The sequence below is a fragment of the Canis lupus genome, chromosome 1 (assembly GCF_003254725.2).
Source record: "Canis lupus dingo isolate Sandy chromosome 1, ASM325472v2, whole genome shotgun sequence".
Taxonomy (NCBI): Eukaryota; Metazoa; Chordata; class Mammalia; order Carnivora; family Canidae; genus Canis; species Canis lupus.
The window spans coordinates 89855463-89869113 of NC_064243.1; the positions used below are offsets into that span (position 1 = coordinate 89855463).

At 45.5% G+C, this 13651-nt stretch overlaps 1 protein-coding gene across 5 annotated transcripts in view; it reads left to right on the forward strand.

Moving 5' to 3' along the window:
• DMRT1 (doublesex and mab-3 related transcription factor 1) overlaps window positions 1-13651 on the forward strand; it is a 113521-nt gene that overhangs the window by 52910 nt on the left and 46960 nt on the right. The gene's annotated exons all lie outside the window — the stretch shown is intronic.

Genomic DNA, 13651 nt, shown 5'->3' on the forward strand with positions numbered 1-13651 from the left:
TGTAAACTCTGTAATTCTAGTAATTTTCTAGTTGCTTATTTTGGGATATCCAGGTTAGACACAGAAATGGTGGTACTGCCATTTCCCCGCAAATACCTCCAGTTCTCATACATGTTCTCAGTGCGTTACTCAGTTTCCATACCAGCAATGGATGTTGGTGTCATCTTATTTTACTGGGAATGTGTATAGTGGTTCACTATCCTCGTGCTGGTTTTTGCAGAGAAAGGAGAAAATAAGGACAAGTGAGTGTTTCTTAAAGCTCAATTACTCAAGTCAAAAAACTGTTTTTAGGGACCCCTGGCTGGCTCAGCCAGTAGAACATACAACTCTTGATCCTTGAGGTCATGACTTCAAGTCCACACTGGGTGTAGATCTTACTTTAAAAAAAATTTTTTAATTGTTTTTATTGAGAGTTTGCCCTTCCAACATTTTGTAAAACTAAAAGCATCTTGGGGAACCTGGGTGACTCAGTGGTTGAGCATCTGCCTTTGGCTCAGGTTGTGATCCCAGGGTCCTGAGATTCAGTACCTGCATTGGGTTCCCCGGGGGGATCCTGCTTCGCCCTCTGCCTGTGTCTCTGTCTCTCTCTCTGTGTCTCTCATGAATAAATAAATGAAATCTTAAAAAAAAACCCCAAAACTAAAATGATCCTATTAGGTGGCAGGATTTCTTTTTGTATAAATGCCCTCAGTTGGCAACACTACTGCTGTCCCTCCCCATCTCTTTCTCTTGTATGTCTTACTAGTCTGCAGTCCAGAGAGTCTGGAAACCTCTGTCAGTCATCGCGTCACCATGACAACAGCAAAGTTCTCTGGGTCTTCACCTGGATTTTTTAGTGATTGTGTCCACTTAATGCTCAGCTTCACTCTTTGTAGGTGAAGTGCTATGGTCTTTTTCTTCCTTTTTTTTTTTTTTTTTTTTAAATGGTAGTTCTGTGAAGGCTCCGCATTTTGTCAGACTCCCTCCGGTGCACCGCACATGGGCCCTGCTGTCCGGTTCAGTGAGGGTTTGGGACTTGGCTAGGTCAGAGGGCCAGTCTCAGGAATCTTCTATTTAAGGAAGCATGCAAGTCCCTACAGACCTGGGAAAGTCTGGAGCCAGTGAAAGGAAGGTGTGGGGCTTCTCCCAAGGTTATGACCTTGTTGCTTCTATTGTGAACTTTCCCTTCCTTCGATGACTCCATTTATCACTTTTTGTTTTCTAAGATTTTATTTATTTATTCACAAGAGACATAAGAGGGAGAGGCAGAGAGACATAGGCAGAGGGAGAAGCAGGCTGGCTCCCTGGGGGGAGCCCGATGCAGGACTCAATCCCAGGAGCCTGGGATCATAACCTGAGCCACCCAGGCGTCCCACATTTATCACTTTCTGAGGCTTACTGCCTCTTTTGGTTCTTCTGTTTTAAGGAGAAAGAACAACTCGAGTGTCCCGGGGCCTTTGCAACATAATCTCAATCCTGCGGGGAGCAAGCTTCTATGGGTCAGGGACCCAAAGGTGCAGCAGTGGCAGGATTCCTGAGACTCTCCAAGCTGTGCAGCCCCAATGAGTGCAGTCCCCACTCTCTGCCTCCCAACTTCCACCTTACTAACAAGCCTTTGCAGGGAGGAATTGCTGTTTTGTCTTGTTTTAGACGATGCCAAGACATAGTCATGGCAGGCATCGCCTGGTGTTTATTATGTCCTTCCCTGAAGGTATTGCTATGTCATTTCACAGATTAGGAACGCTCGGTGGTTTGCACACTTCTGAGCCCATGGCCAGAGCAGGTGTTCGTGGGATTTGGTGGCTGTGGTGACAGTAGGGCCCAGTGGCTCTGGGCCTGGGACAAAGCTGCAGGAGGTGGTGGGCATTTCAGACAGATGGCAAGAGGTGGGGTGAGGGATGTCTCCTAACTGCAGCAGGGTACACAGCAGGCATTTTTTGCAGGTTGTTTTGATTCAAGACGTATGGATGACAGGAGAAAGCAGAGCTGACCTCTGGAAACCTAGCCCTGGGGCCAGCGATGTTGACTCTGAAAACATCTAGGGCCAGGGGCCAGACCTTGGACATCCTCAGCCTGGCTGGGGCTGTCCAGTAGCATCCAGGCAATTCAGGTGGAGCATAATAACCTCAGTACTTAGGAACCTGGGGCGACTCTGGGACACCCAGGACCATCCTACAGGTTCATTTCCATTCGGACACAAGTTCACTGTGATCTGTTGGAAAACAGATCAGTTGGAAAACCTTGCAAAGGGCTGGTGTACCCCAGGGACTGCTTCATATTCAATTGGAGGCAGAAAAAAAATGCATCATCAGTCTGTTGTGAGATTGTTACATAACCCGGTCTCTGACACAGCAGCATCAGGTTAATAAATAATACAGTCATCGGGGGATTCCGTAATCTGCTTGATAAACCAGATAATTAGATGACAGTTTTTGAAAGCTTTCAGATTTGATTTGCTTGGGCTGGTGGCCAAAATCTTATCTGTTTATGTTTGCCCTTTTTGTTTACCTTTTTTCCTAAGCAGATGTGAATGTGATACAAGATTAGTTGCTTTTTGACAGTATTTTTAAGTACGTGGCTGGGTGATTCTCAAATTTTTTGGGAGCCCATTTTTTATAGCTAAGTGTTCTTCATTAAATTTATTTATTTATTTTTAGATTTTATTTATTTATTCATGAGACACAGAGAGAGGCAGAGATGGAGGCAGAGGGAAAAGCAGGCTCCCCCTGGGGAGCCCAATTCAGGACTCGATCCCAGGACCTTGAGATCACGCCGTGAGTCAAAGGCAGACACTCAACCCCTGAGCCACCCAGGTGTCCCTCCCTCATTAATTGAATAAAGACCAAAATCAAGGGAATGCTTAACAGAGGCTGGTTTGCCCTATTTTAAAATATATATATTAGGAATATGAGAGAAAGGTAAAAAAGTTATGAAAAATCTCTGGGGCACCTGATTGGCTGGTTCTGTCGGTAGAACATGTGACTCGATTTCGAGGTTGTAAATTTGAGCTCCACGTTGGCTGTAGAGATTACTTAGAAATAAATTCTTTTTTTTAAAAAAAGATTTTATTTATTTATTCATTCATGAGAGACACAGGCAGAGGGAGAAGCAGGCTCCATGCAGGGAGCCCGACGTGGGACTCGATCCTGGGTCTCCAGGATCAGGCCCTGGGCTGAAGGCGGCACTAAACTGCTGAGCCACCCAGGCTGCCCAGAAATAAAATCTTAAAAAAAAAAACAAAAAAAACTATGGAAAAATCTTCACTGTGTTACAGAGCATGTGTAAGAAATTCATTCACACATTCATTATTATTGATGTACTGAGTACTGACTCTCTCCCCCGCACTGTGCTAGCCTTGCCTGTCTCCCCACCTGGATCCCAGGTATAGCTCGCAGGGAAGTGGTGACGGGAGAATCCAAGGACACATGGATTCTCTGATTGCTGCTGGGATGGAGTCTGCAGCTCTCCTGGGGAGGGCTCTGGTGCCTGTGGGAAGGTGGTCCCTATGAGGGGATGAGCCTGGTGTGCTGGATGCAAGGCAGGGCGCGGCCAGGATCTCATCACCGCTGTTGTTGAGAGTTGCCACTGGATGGTGACAAATCAAAGCAGAGTGACTTAAATGAGATTTATTACCTTTTTTTTTTTTTTAAAGATTTTATGTATTTATTTTAAAGCAAGAGAGCCTGCAGGCAGGGGCGGGACAGGGGGAGAGGGAGAGAGAATCTCAAGCAGACTCCCTGCTGAGCGCAGATCCTCATACGGGGCTCATGGGGCTCGATTTCACAACCCTTAGATCATGACCTGTGCCGAAATCCAGAGTCGGACACTTAACTGACTGAGCCATCCGGGCGTTCGCATGAATTTTATTATTTTTAAGCCATTCTCTACAGAGAGTAGCCCCCTTTACTGCCTGCACCCAGGACATAACCCTGGCTGTGGACAGCCTCCAGGGAGCAGGTTCCTAAGAGGATGGAGAAACCGGGGCAAAACCATCCTCAGTTGGTTTCTCACATCTTTTCATCGAATTCCTTCTCATGAACATTCTTTCTGGCATTTAGGCATTCTTATCAGCCAATCCTGGGAGGATGAAGGAAGACGAAATAATTCCCCCTTGGGTAATAGTATGAGCCCCTAAAAACATGAAGGCACATTCCTCTCCCTGTGTGTGTATGTGTGTGTGTGTGTGTGTCTCTGTAATAGTGGCAGGGTAGGATCTGGAGTTGGGTTTTCAAATTTTTAAGATTTGAAAAGTGGAAAAAATTCAGAGAATGGAGTTTTCTTTCAAATACCAAGCAAAAAGTCTATGAACTTAAAATATGTATGGAATGTGAAGGTTTGTGTGTCTCCTTCTTTGTTAGCAGATCCCTGGCATACCAGCCAAAGGGCACCCCAAAAGAGAGGTCCCGGAGTGGGACCACCCCATCCCACTGGTGTGCCCACAGAGGGAGGCCCCATGGAGGAAGGGACTGGGCGTGCAGCAGGACGGGTGTTGATCAGCCTGATGGTCTGAGCATTTCAAACCTGCCGTTCTGCTCGACTCCTGCACGCAGCCCTCAGGGACTGTCATGGCCTTTCTGGGTGAGGAACTGGACACTTCGGGAGATGACAAAACTTGCCAGTGTCACACAGCTGCTGAGAGCGGGTGTTGAGCCAGAGTTTGCCTGACTGCAGCGGGACTGCAGGGACTTAGCAGGACTCTGACTGCAGGGTTTACCTGACTCCACCTTTCTAGTAGGGCAGCACGTGTTCTTGTTTTTCCTTGCAAGAAGCCTTGAAGGGTGCCACAGGATTTTTTTTTTTTTAAGATTTTATTTATTTGACAGAAAGAGAAAGCACAAGCCTGGGGAGCAGCAGGCAGAGGGAGAGAGAGAAGGAGGCTCCCCAGTGAGCAGGGGTCCTGACTCGGGGGTCAATCCCAAGACCCCCCGGATCATGACCTGAGCTGAAGGCAGACACTTAAGCATCCGAGACCCCCACACTGCCCTATTTTTTTTTTTTGTATCTTATGACATGTCTCATCAGATCTTAGAGGACGTCACGTACCTTATTTAGTATTTTCTGAGATTTGATGTGTTAGAGAAAGTAGAAACACCTATGTCTTTCATAGGATTAACCGAATTTAAATTGCTGAGCCTCTGGTCCTTAAGCATGGTTCTGTGGCTTCCCATCCTGTCCCCTATCCTATGCCCCTCTTCTGTGTACTTTCAGAAAGCAGTTTTTGGGTCATTTCTATGTTATTTTGGTTACCTAGAAGTGGGCTGTGCATCATAGTTTTGGAGTGGCCTTTCCATGCCACTAAGCCAGCGTGAGGTGGGCGTACTCATCACCCTCAGCAGCCTGCATTGGAGTTTTTACGATGAGCTCAGGTGAAGTGTGTGCTCACACTGAGAAGCTGGCCCCAGACAGTCCCTCACCTTGCCCTCGGAGCAGTCTGTCATGTTCAGCACTCATAAGACACCCTTCACACTGCTGATTTATGCTAAAAGTATCCTAATGTTTCTGACAGCTCATGTGTGACATGAATATAATCCATATTTCTTAGAGCGGCTAATCCAAGTGGCTTATTTCCCGATACTGCTGATAGGGCTATATCTCTTGATGTCACAGCCGTTGAGATTCTGATGGTAACATATTGTTTGTGGGTCACTAGTTTTGTCTAAAAGAGTAGGTTGGAACAGAGTAGCAAAGGTTAATTAAGTTTGTCCATCAAGATAGAAACAGATATGGATGCCTCTAAGGCTTCTGGTCCTAAAACCAAAGTTCCCAAATGCATGGTTTACAGGCTTATTTTCAGACTGCACCCCCCGCCACACCGCCCCAAAGAAGTTTCTTATTTGATCTTGAAGCAGTGAAAACTCAAAGGACTGGTAAAAGCCAAAGGCAGCAAGGAGGTCTTTATAATCAGCAGACATCTTAATTTAAAATGGGAAAGGCGGGGAGGTTTCCTAGAGAAGCTTCCAAAGCCTACTTGCTTTGTTTGGATTCTGCTTCTCTGCTTAATCCCTTTATGAGTGGAAGCGAATTATTCGATCCCTCGGAGCAGTTCTTCTTATGTTAATGATGATTACGCTATGAGGACTCCATGAGAACACAGCACGGGTCTCTCCAGTACCTCTCAATAAATGGACTTAATTTTCTTTTACTCTCTTCCTCTGAAAGTCCATTCGTCCTGCAATCGAGAACCAACATTTTCTCAAGAAAGTTACCTTAAAATCCGGCATTGTGATGCCCCCGGCTCTGGTTTTCTTTTTCAAGATTCCCCTGACTATTCGGGGTCTTTTCTGATTCCACACAAATCTTAAGATTATTTGTTCCAACTCTCTGAAGAATGTCCATGTTGGCAAATTAAACTCCAATAAAAAAATATACAAAAAAAAAAAAGTTACCTTAAGAATGTCACCACTACAACCCCCCACTGCCTTGCCCAGGAGGCATTTTCAGGCTTTTAGAGACTTAATGCGTTTGAGGAAACGGGGAGTCCTATGTCTGGATAGTTAGCCCAATTATAGAAATGCAGACTCTTCTTTATGCCTTTTTCTAGCGGCCACTTGACCAAAGATGTGTTTTCTGCTGACTTTCCTGTAAATGATGCTTACATTTCTGCCTAGCTCTGTATGACTTCAGGTGGAAGGTGAGGGTTTGTGTTTGAGATTTGTGAATCCATACAGACGGAGGCATTGACCAGGAGAGAGATAATCCTGCATCATCGATGCTGTGTGGTTTGGGAAACGAGGGAGGTGCTGTGCTAGCTGCAGCCAGAGACTGTAGGCAGACCCTCCTCTCTCTTCTTGTGAGGGCCCCCCACCCCCCCGCCTGCCGACATGTACCTGACTCCAGGTTCCAGGAAAAGGAGCCTTTTTAAAAATTGGGCTTTTTCTTGTGTGTACCTGTTTCTGAGGGTCCTTGCTTCCTTTTACTAGATTTATATGCCAATGTTTTCCAAACATTTTATTTTATTTAAGATTTTATTTGTTCATGAGAGACACAGAGAAAGAGGCAGAGACACAGGCAGCAGGAGAAGCAAGCTCCATACAAGGAGCCCCATGTGGGACTCGAACCTGGGAATCTGGGATCACAGCCTAAGCCAAAGGCAGACACTCAACTGCTGAGCCACCTAGTCATCCCTCTTCCAAACATTTCAGAGACCCAGAATAAGAAAGGTTTTGTTGTGATGCAGTTAATGTTTACACAAAATGAAACATTTCATACAACGGTTCTTTTTTAAAAATATTTATTTATTCATGCGAGACAGAGAGAGAGGCAGAGACATACATATACAGAGGGAGAAGCAGGCTCCCTGAGGGGACCCCAATGTGGGACTTGATCCTAGGATCCTGGCATCATGCCCTGAGCTCAACCACTCAGCGCTCAACCACTGAGCCACCCAGGTGTCCCTGATTTTTTTTCTTAATGTGGACATATTCCTATCTTAATTGGTTTGTCCAAAAAGGACAAGCATAACGGACCATCGATAAGTGCGCTTGTCGTCCTGATACCTGTGAGGTGTCCACCACTTAAAATGAATGCCAGAGTGACGGGACCCTTGTGTGCCCTCCCTGGGATGTCTGGGAGTTGAGGCTGGCTTTATGTTCTCAAGTCATGATTCTGTGTTTGCAGACAACTTGCTTATTTTTCCACGGTGCCCCTCCTGGCTGGTTTTCACGTGTTTTGTGTCTACTCTGGTGTTGACTGAGACCTGGCGTTGAGGTCCTTTCCTTCCATTCTGTTTGAGAAGGCCCACTCAAACAAGTTTTATTTTGCTTTTGTGTGTGTCACAGACTTTTTGCAGCTAAATCCAGGGTCTAAAACCTCAGGTGTCTTAGAGGTATCATTCCTTAACTGATTGTCCTCTCTGCCACACTGCATGGCCATCCTCTTCCTCCCGCCTTCTCTCCCACCTCCACCCCGAGGAGCCTCCCTTCCATTTTGGGGCGTGCAGCACTTCTTCAGCTGACCCTCAGACCTAGCCTTTCCCCCCATGGTTCACTGGAGAAGTCCCCCCCCCCACCGCCAGGCTTCCGGGGGAATCTCTTACAAGGGCCTGGGTTGGCACAAAGCTAGTCTCTACCTGCTGTCCCCTTGTCTCCCTCCTGTAGGGAAGGGGCATGGAGGGCATTCCATTAAATGAACCTAGAGAAACCAAGGTGAGCAGAGCGGAGGAAGTTAAGGAAGCTAGGTGAGAGAAACTGAGCATCAGAGGACCAGAGGGAGGAGGAGGGGAGGGATGGGTTGTTGCTGTAGGAATCTGCTGTGTCGCAAGAGTCCGCGTTTGCCATGTTAATGTTTCAGTAATCTCTGAAATGTGTGCATAATAGCAATTTTTAGCTTGTATATTAGAAATAATTATTTCCAACTCTGCTGTGTGGCATCCCAGAGGATAATGAGGTGTGTATTTCAGGAGGTGAATGGGCACTTGCCCTTTGGGTGAAACACCTGCACAGGTAAGGTCTCCGGACTAGGAGGGCTCACAGAGTGTGATTAGGTGAGCATGGGAAGAAGCATCCCATCCGGATGGTATGAAAGAAGCTTCTAGGGGTGCCTGGGTGGCTCAGTCAGTGAAGCATCTGCCTTCAGCTCAGGTCATGATCTCAGGGTCCTGGGATCAAGCCCCACATTGGGCTCCCTGTTCAGCGGGGAGTCTGCTTCTCCTTCTCCCTCTGCCTGCCGCTCCTCCTGCTTCTGATGTCTCTCTCTCTCTCTCTCTCTCTCTCTCATTCTCTCTCTCTCTCAAATAAAATGTTAAAGAAAAGAAGCTTCCTATTAAAACTAAAGAAGTCCTTTAATCAGGGCAAAATCAGGGCAAAATTCAGCCCCCAGTGACTCTTCGTGTCACCAGGAGACCTGCAATAAACCTTTCCATAAAAACATTTCTGTTCATAAGATCAAAGGTTCATCACAAATGTGGCTTTTGCAACTTAATAGCCTGTAAGTCAAGAGTCACTGCCAAGGGCATCTTCTCACTATTTTTTAAATATTAGGGTTTGTACTTAGGCATTTTATCCTGTATGGTTCTTGAGAAGTCTGTTCTCTTTCATGGCCAGCCCTCCTTTGCAGCTGAGCCAGGCTCAGTGGACAACTAGACCCCGAGGTCTGGTCTTCACGGACCTCTCTCAGCTGTCACCTGGATGGAGCGTGCAGTTCAGGGCAAGACCACACTCCTCCTGGCTGAAGTGCTTCCAAACAACCAGGGAATGGTATTTAGGAATTTTTTTTTTTTTAAAGGAAGTAGGGTCTAACATTTTTATGTTTTGTTGGGATTTTATTGTAACTATAAAAAAGAGTGACTAAGGTATATAAAAAGGAAACCTGTGGTTCAGATTTACGGTGCTGTATGTCCTCAACGGTTTAATAAAATCAAACCCAAAGCTCTTAGGTTTTCCTCTGGGGTTAATACTAACACCATGCACATTCCCCACCAGCCCAGCTCCTATCTGTAGGTCACACTCTGGTTCAGAGACTTGAGGTGGGTAATAAGATTATAAAACATGCCTCTTGCTTGCCAGCTACCACATGCTAATAATAATGGGAGTCATAATTCACTGGAATACTGGGTTTTTAGGTTTTACTTGGTTTGTTTGTTTAATTTAAAGGGACAAAAACGTAAAATCTTGAGAAGAAACAAGGCAGCCCTGCATAAAGGAAAAAAATTACATCCTTTTAGCAGAATCAAATGCTGCCTCTAATTTGTGTACAACTTCTGTTCCTCAGGAGAACTTTGCTGTTTTGGCTGAGCACAGGCAGGGATTGGATTAGTTTAACACAAATTTTCTCAACCTGGGTACCCTTGAGATGCCGGGCCGGGTAGTTGTTGCTGTGTGGGGCTGTCCTGTGCATGGTTGGCCTCTGACCTCTCCTCAGTAGAGGCCCGCATCCTCCTCCTCCTGGCTGCCAGCTGAGGCCATCATGAGTGTCTGCCGAGGTCGCCACGTGTTCCCCGGGGGGACAGATGGCCCCCAGTTGAGTATTACTGGATCAAAGTAAGGCTTGTGCCCAGTTTTCTGTGCACAAGCAGCCAGGACTGTGGTGTTGTTTTTGTTTGTTTGTTTGTTTTTCAGTTGGAAGGGAACTAGAAGGGATCTAGAGTTTGAAATCACATTTTGCCACACGTTTTTCTGGACGAATCACAATTTTGATTTTAGCTTCATGTCTCAGATGACACACTCATTTAGAAATACTCGGGTTGGGGGCACCTGGGTGGCTCAGTGGTTGAGCGTCTCCCTTCGGCTCAGGGCATGATCCTGGGGTCCTGGGATTGAGCTCCCTGCAGGGAACCTTCTTCTCCCTCTGCCTATGTCTCTGCCTCTTTCTGTGTGTCTCATGAATAAATAAATAAAATCTTAAAAAAAAAAAAAAGAAATACTCAAGTCAACCCTTGGACAGCATGGGTTTGAACTGCAGGAGTCTACTTCTATGTGAAATTTTTTCTGATAAATACAGTACAGTCCTGTAAATGTGCCTTCCTTTCCTTATATTTTCTTAATAGCTCTTCCCCCTCGCCCCAGCTTCCTTCATTCTAAGAAACCTGTTTATATGTGTTAATTTACTACTTATGTTATCAGTCACGCTTCTGGTCGACAGTAGGTTATTTAGTAGTTTTATCTTAGGAGAGTTAGAAGTTATGTTTGGATTTCCGACTGCCTAGAGAGGTTGACGCCCCTAACTTGTGTTGTTCAGAAGTCATCTATACATAGAACCGTCCTTACATGCAGGTGAACACATGGATGGTTATTTGTAGGTTATTCTTCAAGTTGGATGTGGCTGATGGGATAAATGGCTTCTGCAAATTCATATTTTAATAACCTCAAATGGAGTCTGACCCTTTTTACCTTCTTCTTTTCCTTGAAGCCCTTTTTTTAAATGAAGATTTTATTTATTCATGAGAGATACAGGCACAGGGAGAAGCAGGCTCCCTGCAGGGAGTCCAGTGTAGGACTCGATCCCAGGACCCCGGATCATGACCTGAGCCAAAGGCAGATGCCCAACCACTGCCACCCAGTTGCCCCAATATCTCAATTCTTATTTCCAAATAATCCATGCTATCTGATGCATTTTAGAAACCTAAGAGAAATTAAAGGGAAAAATTAACATGCATGGGTTTGAAATTGTGTTAATTTTTTGGTAAGCTTTAGTTAAAATAGAAACTCTGCAGTTTGTTTGAATCTCTTTTCTAATACCATACAACTTGAGATTGGCAGCCTTTGACCAGCCTGTCAGACTTAACCTTTTGAATTTTTTAGTTAATACTGGGGATGTTGTGGTTTCATGCTTATTTCGGGTATGGGAAATTTTCAGTACATCTGGGACACTGGTTCTCAATCTTGACGTCACTTTAGAATTACCTGGGGGACTTTGAAGCAGCCCCGGGCCAGGCCACCTCCCAGAGCACTGAAATCAGACACTCTAGTGGTGAAGCCACAGGCTACGTGGTCTGGTCTCCTCCCCGTCCTCCAGTGGGAATGAAGGCTGTGTACCTTTTTCCAATAAATAAAGTTTTATTGGAACACAGCCATGCCCATTCATTTCCCGATTATCTAGAGACCCTGTGGGTTGCAAAGCCTAAAATCTCTCCTCTTGGGCCACTTGCCAAAAAAGTTTGCTGATCTTGCTCTAGACTCACAGTGAACATTTTTCAACATTTAAAAAGAGGCTTTATACAAATTCAGAGTAGAAGAAAAAAAAAAAACAACTAGCATTTTGCAGAGCTTGCCAGGCTCTAATCCTACCACCAGTTTCTTGTACAGTGGGAATATTGAAAAGCATTTTTCTTGAAGAACTGACTTGCAGATGTTGTCAAACCAGAAGGAGATGAAACCAGCTCAGCACTTAGAGTGGGTAGTGGGGAGGCCCTGTCATTTGTGTCGTGGGACTTCGTGCGTTAAAGGGGACACCTGGCTCTCGCTCAGAGTGCATTACCTGACTGTGTAATTGACTTGAGGGGAGTCTGGAGGGCAGAAATGGCTCTTTTTTTTTTTTTTAAAGATTTTATTTATTCACGAGAGATGAGAGAGAGAGAGAGCGAGAGAGAGAGGCAGAGACATAGACAGACGTAGAAGCAGGCTCCATGCAGGTAGCCTGATGTGGGACTTGATCCCGGGTCTCCAGGATCAGGCCCTGGGGTGAAGGCGGCACTAAACCACTGAGCCACCAGGGCTGCCCAGAAATGGCTCTTTGATTTGAAGAGAGGTGGAGTTTGGTTATTTCCACTGCTGAAATTCTAGATGGCGGCAAAGCCCTGAGAAAACGCCTTTTAGCTCTGAGGAATCTCATGTATAAAAACAAAAATGGTGAAAAATTATAATGCTGTTCATATCATCTCCATCCTTCCCTCAGGTAGGTGGAAAGTTGGCGGTCATAAAAAATGGGTTAACAGAGTTTTTTAGAAAGTCCTTTTTTTGGTCATGGACCTTCAAGGTGTGAAGTAGTTAGAGGAAGGATCATTTACTCTTGTCCCTTGTCACCAGCATGAGGGTTTTGAACCAGCAGAATCAGCATCTCCGGGGAGTGAGTGTACCAGACTGAGGCCCCACTGAAGACTTACTGAATCGGAATCTGCTTAGCGTCAGGCCATTTGCATACACATGAAGAGAGCCTTGCAATGTCCTGGTCTAACTGATCACAAGGCCCTGTGTAGTTAAGTGACCACAGATTGTCACTGCCCTCTTAAATGATTTCACGGCCCCTTAATGGCTCTCCTACCCTGGGCTCACTCATTAAGAGGCAGCCAGTGTTTCCCCTTTGGCTATTTCCAAGTACAGCTTGTTCGACCTCTTATTTTGTAAGGATTTATGTGATGGTAGATAAATTGTGTGATTGAGCTAGAAGAGATACCATTTCATATGCTTTAGAGAAACAAAGTAGGCAGGATAAAGGGAACTTGCCAGATAAACTTCAAGTGAGAGAAAATAATCAACTGGAATAGTCTTCTTTGCCTCTCCAAGAAGTAATCCACCCATCAGAGCATTCATTTGTTTTTTAAGATTTTATTTATTCATGAGAGACACAGAGAAGAGAGGCAGAGACACAGGCAGAGGGAGAAGCAGGCTCCCTGCAGGGAGCCCAATGTGGTACTCGATCCCAGGACCCCAGGATCACACCCTGAGCCAAAGGCAGATACTCAACCACTGAGCCACCCAGGGGCCCCCAGAGCATTCATTTGTGCTGTGGAGCACTTGGAGCATCCAAAATGAGTGTCTTGAGCTTCCACACAGAAGTCAGGGGCTCAGGTCTTTACACCAAGCAATGCCAGATATTCAGAGTACACACAGGCCTGCCGTGATTAGAAAAGTGTCCAAAATTTAATGTTCAGAGATAATCTTGAGGAAGCCCAGTACATGAATTTACCCTGCCAGCCTCTGCCACGTTAGTACGATTTTCTTAAGTAGCATTATTTGATTGAAAAACATGACTTTTTTTTTTTTTTTTTTTTTTAAGATTTATTTAGTCATTCACGCGAGAGAGAGGCAGAGACATAGGCAGAGAGAGAAGCAGGCTCCTTGCAGGAAGCCTGATGTGAGACTTGATCCCCAGACCTGAGATCACGCCCTGAGCCGAAGGCAGACACTGAACTGCTGAGCCACCCAGGTGTCCCAAAAAACATGATTTTAAAAGTACTCTTTAATTCTTGGACAGACCTGATTCTTCTCAAACATTCCCTTAAAGTGACTTTTTAAGT